A 14121-nucleotide genomic window follows, 5' to 3' on the forward strand; every position below is an offset into this window, starting at 1 on the left:
GGTTTCATCCTTCTTGGTGAAATTCGAGAACATCGGTTAAAATCCGAGTCCCGCTCTGGTTTCATTGTTGGTAGGGATCACAACTTTCCCTCAACCAGTGGTAGTGCCATCTTTTACTACCTTTACTGCCTCTTTGAAAGAAGAGATTTATGCTTTCTTTTTGGAAGATTCGTCTTCTAAAGAGAGACCTTGGAACTGCGTTCCTTCCATATTATCAGCACTAATTGCGTTCCTTCCATATTATCAGCACTAATGAAAGATAAAGCGGATAAGTGGCTTACCATCAAGGCTTGCTCTCCACTTATTATTACCAACTTTCCATTTGTCACAAATTTTAGCTTTTGATGGAGCGTAGACGTTACTGCCCCTGCTTCATAAATCCATGGTCGTCCCAACAGACAGCTATAAGCAGCTTGAATGTCCATAACCTAGAAGGTGATTTGAAATGTATGTGGACCAATTGTCATGGGAAGGTTAGCTTCGCTAATAACTGATTTTCACGATCCACCAAATGCTTTGACTACTACACCACTGAACTTCATGGGCATTCCTTGGTAAGATAAACGAGCAAGAGTCGTCTTTGGAATTATGTTCAAGGAAGATCCGGTGTCTACTAGCATGTTGGACAAGGAGTCTGACTGACAGTTGATAGAAATGTGTAGAGCGAGATTGTGATTTCTACCCTCCTTGGGGAGTTCTTCATCACAGAAGCTCAAATTGTTGCAAGCTGTTATGTTGGCTATTATCCCGTCAAAATGGTCAATAGTTACATCGTGGTCTACGAAAGCTTGATCCAAAACTCTCATCAGGGCCTCCCTATGGGCATCAGAGTTTAAGAGCAACGAAAGTATTGAGATCTTCGAAGGAGTCTGCATAAGCTGATCTACAATTTTGTATTCGCTCTTTTTGATGAGTTTCAAAATTTCATCAAAGTCAGGATTGCCATTGGTTCCACTGGATTGGCCAACATCAGTGTTTGGATTACTGATAGGAGTTCCCACAGGATTCCCCACCGGTGTATCAACATGATTTTGCCTGGTTGCAGGAGCAACGGGCTGCTTTGGAGGTAGTGGAGTGTACACACGTCCACTTCTTGTTACTCGACTCACATCGGCGATGTTTACGACAGATGAAAGAGTAGGTATGGGAACTTCTTGTCCATTCTTCATCATTGTTGCGTTGTAGTTGTAGGGAACTGCTTTGTCAGAGTCATAAGGAACTTGTCCGGGTAGACAAATGATCAAAGGAACGACAGGAACCCTTGGTTTTTTGTAGGTAACTTCTATGCGCTCAAGCATGTTGAAATAAGGAACGATGATGTTAACTTCAAGCGTTACCGAGTTGATATCTGAGACTAAATGCTCATGCGGATAACATCCTATCATGTTAACTTCATCTTCATTCCTATTTCTGAAGATTTGAATGGTGTCATCATCTAGCAATACTTGAAGATCTTTTCTCACAATCAAACATCCATGGGGATCTACGCAACATAATCTATAGGAACCATAGTGATGTCGGCAAAAGACTCGCATTTGACAGAGAGTGGCGTGCATTTGCACCAAATCCGCTCTTGATAAGTTTATGTCAAATATTCGGTATTGGCCAGGACATCCATATACCATGTTTACAGCATGCCCTCCATGATTGGGCAGCGTATTTGCTTGCACATTTGGATTCAAATTTCTAAAAGAGTGGAGGTTTGATCTAACCAACCTTTGAACTTCAGATTTTAAAGCTATGCAATGCTCGAGATCATGGCCGAGTGCTCCTTGATGATAAGGGCGTGAGACCTCAGCTTTGTACCGCCATGGTAGTTTATCAGGTACTGGTGGTGGTGCTTTAGTTTGAACAAGACCTCTTTCAATCAAAGCAGGATACAGTTCTGTGTAGGTCATTGGAATCGGATCGAACTATAAAGTTCTTGGCACACGATTCTGATTGTTATTAAACTGTTGAGCCTGTTGTCGAGGCTGTTGGTGTTGAAACTGCGGGGTAAATCCCAGGTTCGGTGCTGCATTAACAGCTGGTGCGATAGAAGCAATATGTTGTTGATGATTAACATTTCCTCTTGGTTTCCCTTGGGATACCATGCCAACACTTTGTTCTTTGTTTTTTGGGAAACCACTTCCAAACTTTTTGGTTCCACTTGAAGATCCAACTTCCTTAGTTAGACGTCCCATTAGAACTCCTTCTTCTAGACGCATCCCCATGTTTACCATTTTGGTGAAATCACTTGGAGCACTAGCAATCATGCGTTCATAATAAAATGGGCCAAGAGTGTTCAAGAAGATCTTTGTCATCTCTTTCTCTTTTAACGGTGGACTAATCTCGGCAGCAGTTTCCCTCCATCGTTGGGCATATTCCTTGAAAGCTTCATGGTCTTTTTGAGCCATAGCTCGGAGCTGGTCTCTGTCTGGAGCCATATCTGAGTTGTATTTATATTGTCGGACAAAGGCCTCGCCTAGGTCGTTGAAAGTTCGAATGTTGGTGCTATCCAATCCTGTGTACCACTTCAGTGCGGCACCAGTCAAACTGTCTTGAAAATAGTGGATGACCAACTGATGATTATCTGCATAGGTGGACATTTTCCTAGCATACATCACGATATGGATTTGTGGACAAGAACTACCTTTGTACTTCTCAAAGTCAGGGACCTTGAATTTAGCTGGTATTTGCACACTGGGAACTAAACATAACTCCTGGGCATTCTTCCCGAACAAGTCTTTCCCACGGATAGCTTTGACCTCTAGGTGTATCTTGTTAAACTGCTCTTGGAGATCTTCCATGCGGTTACGATGATTTGTGCTATCACCTTGATCATGATAAATCTCGTTGTCCCCGTAGGGAACAGTGTGAACCACAGGAGTTGCAACCGTCATAATGGGTTGAGAAACCGACATAGTAACTTAAGAAAAGGTTACCCCTTGATGTGGAGTGAACACTGAACTTTGTGCAGCAGGTGTTTCAGTTGTGGTTGTTTGAACCCCAGAAAAATTATGGCGAAAACCTGTACCGAAGTTGAAAGGCGTGCCCCAACTTTCTGGCATGGAGAAAGATGGAATGTCGAATGCAACTGTAGAGACTGGATTAGTGATTTCAGATATCACTGTTGCTTGACTGTTGGGTGGTGGCTGTTGATTCTGCGCGGCCACTAAGGAGTCAACCAGAGTAGTGACACTTTCCAACCTTTCTTGGAGGGTGGCCACTGTACCACGAAGCTTGATATTATCTTGTTCAAAGCTTTCCATTACTCTTCTTTTGTTTGCACGAGTATTGTATCTGTGATCTGATTGTGAGCGCGGTCGAGAAACTTTGAGACGCGACTGCTGACAATCTAATGGAGGAAAATCCAAAAGATGAGACTCTAGATAACAGACTCGAAATGCGAAATGATGCATGCAAAAAGTTTATGATTTTTCCAAATATTTTAAAGATTATTTTCTTGCAAACATTTGAACACAAACTATTATTTTATTAAAATACTGGGAAAAGGTTACAACATTGGAGCGTAGCTCCTACAAAAGCAGATGATAAAGAAAAGCTAACCAATCCTAAGCATCCTCATCGGATGAAGAACCAAATGCGTTATGCATCTTGAGCTTCATGATTTCTTTCCCGTAGTAAGCTTTCAACTCGGCCTTTTCGGTCCTTAGCTTGTCAACAACATTCTTCCAGTCGTCAGTAGTTGGAGTGTCACTTGTTGAGCCTTCAAGCTTTTTCTTGCTTTCTTTGATATACCTCCTGATTGCAGCGTCTTTTCGACGGATCTTCTAATCTTTACTCATGAGCCATCCATCTTGAGAGTAGAGGGTTTCTTCGTGATATTTCACTCGTTTCTTCAACTTTCTGTTTTCCACATTAGTCTTATGACACTTGTCTTCCCAAGCGTCTTTCTCTAACCTCATCTTGGCTAAAGTATCTTGGTATTCTTCCATAGTGTCAATGGGAATGCTTGGTGGTTTAGATACCACAGGGAACATGGGTTTTTCATAATCATAAGGCATTTGGAACTCCTTTGCTCTTTTCTTTACCCAACAGGTGTAGGCGTCCATGGCAATGCAATTCCTTACCTTACCTCTTTCTTTCCTTCGGATGTTGTACCAAGCTCTCACCATTCTTGCCTTCAACCTTTGAGGATCCTCCCCCTCTTGATAGAAATATCTTTCCACTGTGAGACCAATGGGTTTAGCTGCATTTGCATACCCGAGTTGTCGTCGGGCTAAGACCGGATTGTAGTTAATTCCTCCTTGTGTACCAATGAGGGGTACGTTGGCGAACTCTCCACAACTGTCAATGGTTCCCACACCACAACGAGCCAGGGTATACCAATGAATATCATTATTAGTAAGGGACATAAGTCTTCGAGGCCAATGCAAACCTTCTCAGTTTTCCCTGAAGATAGGAGATTTGGGTAAGTGTGAAACAATCCATTTGAACAACAGAGGTGCACAACACACAATGATCTCATCGCCTTGGCGATTTCTATGATCGATAGAGAAATACATGTCACCAAGAAAAGTCGGAACAGGATTTCCAATCAAAAATATTTTTATGGCGTTGATATCAACAAAGTCATTGACGTTGGGGAACAGAACCAACTCATAGATGAGAAAAGCTAATATAGCTTCAAAAGCTATCGCATTACCAGTTTCGACGAAACCAAAAGCTTTCTTCATTAGAAACTGCGAAGTCAAACCTTGGAGGTTTCCTTTAGTAGTCCAATTACTGTCTACTTAGGATTTTCTCAAGTGAATAATTGCTGCAATGACCTGTGATTTAGGAATGGCTTCCAAACCATTGAAAGGTATTTTGTCAGACACAGGAATACCCAAACGATTGGCATATTCTTCCAAGGTTGGTACCAACTGGTAGTCTGGAAAGGTGAAGCACCGGTAAAAGGGATCATAGAACTGAACCAGAGTTTTGAGAAGTCCTTCATCAACATGGGCGTTCAAGATAGGCAAAAGCTTTCCATGGCTTTTCCTAAAATCGGAAGGATCTTGCACCAAAGACGCTAACTCTCTCAAGTTTTCCACATCAAGCAATTTGAAACCGTACCTTTTGGTATGCCTTTTTACCCATTTCATAACTTATGCCTATAATGTTTGCAAAGAAAATTCTCTAAATTTTTTTGGAAAAATCACGTTTTATGAAAATAATGGATTTTCAATGAATGTATGAATGCATGGATGCATGAATGCCACATATACAAATATGGTAACGCAAACATGATAATGCATACATAGTACACATAGGTTCAAAGGTTCAACGTCACGAGCATGAGGTCAAAGAACCAAACATGGGATAGTACTAGGGGTTAATCACCTGCACAACATGTTCTACTGATACGTCAGAGTCCGCATTTTTCTTTCGGATATTACCGGCTTGCACAACTGAACTTATGAGCCAATAATATTCTCAAGAAAAACTCGTCTGCGTGTGGCTCTCTGCATGATAACTAGTCCAAGTCTACACCTGAATAGTTTCTTCGCCACAACCTAATAAGGCCAGGATGGGATAATGGGTTCTACGACCAACTCAGCTTCTACAGTCCAATGAAAGCAATAATGTCTTCGCAACTGAACTTGCTAAACATATACTACCAACAAGGAACCTCCACTGAGCGGAAGGATTCTCATGACGGCTTGTTAAGGACTGAACTCCTTGTATGCCATACATGACTATACCCCCACCTAATACTTATGTGTACTTAATCTGGGTTAAGATTTGTCCATAATGTATCACTTGTAACGGAACCACACATGTAGCAAGAATGAAATGACAAATATAACAATTAGGATTAACCCTTTCTTTGGAAACAATAAAAAGATAGTCCCCAGTGAAGTCGTCATTTCTGTCATGGTGAAAATCGGGAGAGAGACACCGGATGCCTTTTTGGCGCTCGGGCTCAAAAAATGATTTTTTTGTTTTTGGGTCATGACCAAACTTTTTATTGTTTCCAAAGCAGGAAAAGGGAAAAAGTTGCATAAACCTTAAAAGATATGCAATGCAAATAATATAAAATTAAAAGCAATGCAAGGGGAAGAGATTCCGGGTAAGGGGTTGGTTATACGAAGGGAAGGTATTAGCACCCTACGCATCTATAGTACTCTATAGGATCCTTTGTTATACTTGTTTGTTTATTTTTTGATATGCTATTGGGGAAGTTTCTCCTTTGTGAGATAGGTGGGGACCTAAGGTGTTTGTTTGATTATGCTCGCAAAGATTATCGCAATCTTCTGCATACATATCCCTTAGAGGGAATCAGAGCAACTGTAGCTCGAGGTCTACGGGAAGCTAAGGTTTTAGTGGTTTGAGGGAGATAGAAGTATGCTCGCCAAGGATGAGACCTTGTGCCTACGTATTCTCAAAAGGATGTTGAGAAAGTCAGAGCAATCGTAGTTCCCACTTATGCTAGTGGAAGCAAAGGATAAGAGACAAATGTCATCTCAATGATCGATGTACCTAATCTATTTCATCACATACATCTATTGATTTTGTTTGAATCTTTTCATTATAAGACCTGGTTTGTGCCACTTATGGTTCTTAGAATGATAAAGATGTTTTGTTTAGCCAGCCTTGTGGCAAAAAGTTTGATGAGCCAGCCGTGTGGCAAAAAGTTTGATGAGCTAGCCTTGTGGCAAAAAGTTTGATTGTGATGATATAGAAGAGATACTCCTGCCATAGAGATGATAAATGTCTAATCTCCTAGGGTGTTTGATTGTGATATGGGGATGCTTTTAAGAAGCCTGTGGGTCCTTGTACGAAGCCCAAGAGGAGGCTAATCGAGGGTCCTTGCATTGTAAGCCCGAGAGGAGGCTATGGGAGGGACAATCGAGGGTCCTTGCATTGTAAGCCCAAGAGGAGGCTATGGGAGGCACAGTCGTTAGTATGAAGCCCAAGAGGAGGCATGGTATAGTTGGTTTGAGCTCTTAGAGCAATTTCACCGGGAAAGCATACTCTATGTCCTAACCTAGCTAAGAGAAATTCTTTGCACGAAGCCCAATAGGAGGCTATGGGGAACCTAGTGTTGTACTAAGTTGAACAAGCATATAACATGAACAAGTATATGAACAAGTATATACGAAAAAGTGTATGTGTACATTGGAGTTTATGAAGGAAATACACCTTTAAGGATGAACGGCTTATCAAACAAGGTTATGTACACGGGATTGCGGCTTATACTCAAGGAGAGGCCCAATGAGTTTATTTTAGGTTTCTTACAGATTGAAAGAAAGAAAAACCTAATTTTTGATTTGTATTTAAAGGTTTAAATCAAATCGATCGTGGTATAAAAAGATAGGTGTATATACAAAAAGTGACCTAATTGTATACAAAGGATTGGGGCTTATACCTTAAGGGATGCCCATGGTGATATTGTTTGAAAAACAGTTGAATGATTTGTTGAAAGATGTAAGGTTTCGTCGTTTGAAAACTTTGATCGTTTGTTTTAATCAAGGATTGAAAACAGTTTGAAATTTGACAAAAGTCAACTTAATTAAGGTAAGGACAAAGTCTATGCCTAATTAAGTCCTAAATGATTAGGTTTTGTTCACAAAAATATTTACAAGTGATTAGGTTTTTGAAAATCAAATGAAAAAACTATTTTTAAAGTATTAAAAAACACTTAAAAACAAGTCATTTTAAACCTAATAAAAATATATTAAATAAATATTATTTTTGTGATTTTTTGGATATTCATAAAATACATATATTAAATGAAAAGTGTGCAAAAAATCAATTGAAAATGAATTAATTTGCTATGTTAAATGATTGGTTGAAGTTGTAAAGAAAATGAATGAAAAATAGTGGTAAAAAAAGAGGTTTTGTCTTCCAAAGGGCTTGAACTCGTGACCTTGAGGTCACCACTCAAAACAACAGCCAACTGAGCCACGCTTGTGGCTTGTAATACACACGTGTTCAATGCAATATATTTTAAAACAAGAATTCAAATTTCCTAAACAAAAAAATGCGCCAAGAACACAACCCTAACTGGAATTTGAATTTTCCCAAATCTGTATTGTTTTGATCAAGTGAATAGCCTATCTTGCTCGATTTTTCACAAGGAACATGATGATGCCCTTTAATTTCATTTATTTTCACTCTAAGATCATTAATTTTCTGGAAATCGTGAAGAACCCTAAAACTGAGATTGATCATGAAATCGTGTATGTTTGATGAATTATGAAATTGATTGAGGGTTATTACTCAGTGATGGTGCAGAAACATGATGGCAAAGCAATATTTCATTTATGATGCATGAATGATCGAGTTTGAAGTTCATAAAACTTACCTCTGAAATGGAGATCGAGCTTTGCCAAGGAGTGTTTCCAGAAGTTGTTTGATGATTTGGATAGCTTCAATGGACCTAGTGGAACATGTTTGGATGCTTGAATTGGATTGAGAACCTCTGGATCGAGCTATGGTACCCGATCTGCAGCAGCTCCAAGTGATGATCAAATCTGATGATGAAGTGCTTACAAGTCGTGTTTAATGATTGGGAGAGCTCATATGTGATATATGGATGATTTCTGAAGTGATAGTTTGGATTGATATGAGCTCAAATGAGATTTGAGATGTTAAGGCTCACTTTGTGCAAATATGGAGGTTGAAAGTGATTTCTAAGTTTTGGGTGTTTTTGGGAGGTTTGAATGGATCAAACAACTTTCATATGATGTTTAGGAAGTGTTAGAAGCAACACTTTGGTCAGAACTTGCAAGGTTTGGGATTTTGCAATTCTACCTCTTTTGGAACTTTGAAACTTATAACTCAAGAAAGGAAGAGAAAACCAATGCTTTGAAAGGTTTTAGTTTGATTTTGAATGTGTTTTGAACCTCTATTTATATGCCAAGAAATATGATTACAAGGCTTAGCAAGTTGAGTTTGCAATTATGAATTTGGCTTAAGAGATAGAATGGAATCTTACCATTAAATGCATTAGGTTAAAAATGGTTAACCATGGTTAAAATCTCATGTGCTTATTATCTCCTTCCAATATTATCTCAAGAGGTAAATATCTTGCATTCATTACTTGTTTAGGTAATTGCTTGCATCATACTCCAAAAAGTGTTTTGAAACTTTGTAAAAATGGCTTATAATTCAAGCTTAAGGACCTCTAATGACAAATTCCAAAACCCTAGCTCCACTCAATATTTTTTCATGTTCTTGGAAATTTTGTAAAGCCCTTGGTATGTACTTCAATTCATTAGTTAAGAGTTTCCTCAAGATCCCTAAGGAAATTGGTGAAAAAGACCCATAAAGTTTGGAAAAAACTATGCCTTTTTGTGAATTTTGCATAAGGTACCAACTTTGAAGCTCCATATCTCTTAAATGGTTGATCTTTTGCCAAATATTTTCTTGTGACAAAGTTGTTCATTTGATTAGAATCTACAACTTTGATGTTGGAAGTTTTTTTCAGTTTGTACATGAAATTGTGAGATATTCCCTTCCAAAGTTTGAAAAAAAACCTTGAAAACAGAAAAACTTTCTAAGTATGAAAAGTCAAACTTTGACTTTTTTATTCTTGATTGATTTTCTTGATTTTTCTTGATCAAATGTCTTCAAATATCATATATTGATGATTAAAATATTCAAAAGTCCATGGTTGACCAAAAATCCAAAAAGTCAAAGGTGATCTTGTACAGTTGACTTTTTCAGGTGAATCGCATTTCTGGAAATTTCAGGTGAATCAAGCTATCCTTATCAAATGAATGATATGAATGGATATTATTGAGGTATTAGAGTACCTTGAGTCATGGTTTGACTTATGGCACCATGTCCTGATTAAAAGTCAATTGTCTATGTGAATTAGGTTAAAAACCCTAATTGTGGGCCAGATGAAATTGATGGTTGTGGCTATTGAATTGAAGTACAATTTCCATTGGATATTTACATAGGGATTATTTGAATATTATTAGTCCATTTGAAAAATTTCCTGGAGTTTTTGAGGGTTTCCCAAATGTGGGCCCTGATTTCAGTCCCTGATAGGTTCAAAACCTTAGTCCGATGACCTGAAATTCCAGTGTTGATCAATCCTTGTGTGGGAGATGTATTGAGCCAACATATTAGGTCAAGATGATGCATTTGGATTCTTGATGTTATGTCCTAAGCCATTAGGTCAAATCCTAAGCACAAATCAGGGGTATGTTGTCTTAAGTCAACACCCTAATCTGGTTGATTCAAAGCTTTTGAGCTTGTTGAAATGAATTTTTGAGGACCAAATGTTGATTGTTGATGAATATGGTTCATTGGAGATGAAGGGAGAACAAAACCCTAATTGATTGCAACTTGTACAAATGAGTGTTTCTTGATTAAACTGTGTTGAGCACAAGTAGCAAACACAAGTTATGTAGTTTGTTAGTGATGCAAATGATGCACATGAAGATGATATGAGGTGGTATCTTAGGTCAAAAATTGGGGTATGACAAACGGGAATTCTCTTTGTGAGGGTCACCACTTAGAATGTATCCCATCAGTGGGTTGCCATCATCCAGTATATCCTCATACTGATCTTGAGTTTCCTTAGCCTTTTCCTGTTTATCCTTGAGGTCTTTCATGAAACTCAGCATTTGGGTCATTCCTCCCTTAATTTCCTCCACAGTACCCTTCAATTGGGCCACTTCTTCACGAAGGGCGGCTTGATTCTGCTCTAGTTGCTCCATTGCTTTCTTCCTTTGAGACCTAGTTTGGTACGGTGGTATGGTTGCTTCTCCAATGACGTGACTGGAGATAAAGACAATTTTCCTCCTCTTAATGTTTTTGAAAATAATTTGATATGATATGCATGTCATGAATGCTATGGTTATGTTCATGTCTTATCCATATTTATTATTATTAAAGCGTTTTTATTTAAATAATCCTTTTGGTGAATATTGTAGGAACAATGAATAATGCGGAAGCAAACACACTTTATTAATTGAAAACTTGAAAAGGAATTACAAATTCATTGTTGAATTACAAATGAAAATAGAAACTGAAAATTAAAATTAAACACCCAGAAAATAAATGCAACAAGGAAATAGTAAATGTTTAAGAACGCCTTTGGATATCCGCCTTGAACTTGTCCACCATATCTCCACAAAGCTCCATGAATTCCTTCACTACTTCGGGAAGGATGATGGGAGAAGATTCCTCCTTTTCCAAACTCTTCGGAATGTCTTGGATTAAGTCATTGCACAAGAAGACTAGCTTGTCGTAATTCTCACGACATTTCTCATAATCCTTAAGAATCTTAGGAACCATGCTCACATGCTCACTCGCCGTAGAAAAAATTGTATATTGCCTTTTCCAATAATCCTTTTCATCCCTTGCTTCCTCAAATAACTCTCTTTGTTTTACAAATACTTCCCTAAGTGCGTCCAAAGCTAGAAGTGCTCTATTATGCTCATTGGTGCGTTGTACAAGTGCTTCTTCCGTGGTCAATCTCCTTGAGTGCTCTTCTTGTCCGGAATTGTGGGCTTCTTGAAGGTCATATTTAAGATCCCTTATTTGCACCTCTTGATCTTTAGTCTTATCAGTCAACTCAAAGACTACATCTTCTAAATTTTCCTCGGACTCCTTTTTGTCACGGGAAGCTTTTTCGTAATACCTTCTCCACTTTGCAATTTCCACACCTGCTTGCTCTAACCTTTCCTTATGTGCAATTAAATTGAAGTTAGCACTTATGACACCTTCTGTTGCACGCTTCCTTTTACCCTTTTCCCTTTCATTCTCTTCTTTAATGGTTTGAAGCTCTTGACTCTTTTCTTTAAGGTCGAAGCGCAGTTGACTCTTTTCGTTGGTCAGTTGATGTACGTGAAGCTCTAATTTTTATTTTTCCTTTCGGGACGCCTCTAGGGCAGCCCTGATCCCTTCTATCTCTTCGATGGATAGAGGAACAGGATTAGGAGAATTAGGCTTGTATGCTGGATCCATAATGAATGGGAGTAGAATTTTTCCGACCCTTTCTTGAACCCATTTAGTGTAAGGCTCCTTAGCTATGACATTCTTCGGCCCAAAGTTCTTTGTTTTCACATGTTTCCAAGCTTGGATTACTTTCTTTAATGTTCTAAGATCACCCTTTTCGTTGTCATGCAAAATCAATTCCTCCACTTGTTGTTTGGAAGGCTCACAATCCATATAATGGGCCAATTGGCGCAATGCTAACACAGGGTTATAATTAATACAACCTAAAGTTCCCATTAAAGGCACATTATTGAATTCTCCACACTTGTAAATGATCCTTTAGGAGTTCAATTTCCTTGCATACCAGAAGATAGAATCTGCTTTGAGAGCCCTTAATTTCTGAGACCATTCATGCCTAGTCAAATCTTTGATCAAATAACTAGCTTTGTAAAGGTGAGAAGTCAACCAAGAGTACAATAAAGGAATGCAACAAAATAGCATCCCCTTTTTCCTTCCACACCAAGCATGGATGGCATAGTAAATGCTAGCAATAATGGTGGGAGTTGGATCCTTATCAAAAATCCTAAAGGATGTAAAAACATGAATCGCAGCAGGATCAACATAATCAACGTTTTTCGTTAGTAAAACAACACCAAAAATAAAAAGGGCCAGAAAATGTCCGCAAATGTCCCATTGTTTCTTTTGAGCATAACACAAAGCTTGAGATTCTAAGTAGGACCTCTTAATCCCATGTACATCACCATCAGTCTTGTAATTAGATTCCAAATCCGTAGCGGGCACTTCTAAAGCTTTGGCCAAATCTGAAAATTCAACTTCTTTCCCAACTCCTGGGTAAAATTCTCTTTTAGTCCTTGAAAATCCTAGCATAGCATCCATTTCTTCCAAGGTTGGAGCCAACTCAAAATCCTGAAAAGTAAAACACCTGAGCGGCGGATCATAGAACTGAACCAAAGCGGTGATAGCTTATTCTTCAACCTTTACCCTTAGTAGAACCAGAATATCTCCATAGCGAACCACAAACCTATCCAAAGCATTTGATGGCATTTTTTCCTTGATTATTTTCAGCCTCTTGATGTCTGGAGTTGAGATAGTAAAGCGGATGATGGGCTTCTTAGTACTCATTTTTCCGGAACATTCACCAATAGAATATTTTTTTTATTTTTTTATTTTTCCTGTGGATAAGACATGATGAAGGAATGCATATGATGAATGATGCATGCAGACAATTATAAAAAATAATAATATAATAAACATATAATTAAACACATAAGCACATAAGCCTAAGTTCATAGGTTCGACGTAACGGCTTAGGGAGCCTACCCTTCCCATAGGTATGTTCTAAAAAGGGTCTCATGGGGCCGTTCGTAGCCTCCAAGACACTTTTGTTAGAACAAGAATTGTTCTGATCAATATTCTATGTTTTGATGATAACATTATATATGAATTTTGTATAAGACAATGTGGTACTCTAATCCTTTGCATTTTCCATTTCAGGAAATATATAAATAGTATTCACAAAACAGCGCTCAGAAGCACTGACTCAGAAGGTTCTTGATGGCTACATCAGAACATGCTTTGGCAAGACATCAGAAGATGGTCAAGCAGAATCAGAACATGAACTATGAAGCATCAGAAGAACATGAAGTCATAAGCAGAAGCTTTGAAGCTCTGATGGTATCACGCTCAAAGCTCTTCAAAGTCAGAAGACAAGAAGATGCTCTGCACCAAGCTGATTGACTCTGATATTCAAACATTGTTATCTACAAATCTGAGTCTAGAAGAAAGTACAAGATGACAGGATACTAAGTCTAATCTCTGACTGACAAAAGGAACGTTAGAAGCTACAAAATGCAAAGTTAGTAAAAGCAGCAAAAGCATGGCTCGACGTAGTTGACAAAAGTGTGAAACATTAAATGCAGCGTTGTACTTTTCACGCAAAGCATTAAATGCACCTCAACGGTCATCTTCTCTCAACGCGTATAAATAGAAGTTCTGATCAGAAGCAAAGTAGAACACTTGTGCATAATACTGAAACGCTATCAAAATCAAAGCTTACAAACTTCATCTTCAACCTCACAAACTCTTGTAATTTTTAGTGAGTGTTAAGCTTAGAACTTAAGAGAAATATCACAGTTGTGATTACAGCTTTATGAGAAGCAAAACATACTCTTGTAAACATTATTTTTCATTGTTTGTAAAAGGTATCTAGAGTGA

Source organism: Vicia villosa, unplaced genomic scaffold (genome assembly GCF_029867415.1).
Source record: "Vicia villosa cultivar HV-30 ecotype Madison, WI unplaced genomic scaffold, Vvil1.0 ctg.000108F_1_1, whole genome shotgun sequence".
Taxonomy (NCBI): Eukaryota; Viridiplantae; Streptophyta; class Magnoliopsida; order Fabales; family Fabaceae; genus Vicia; species Vicia villosa.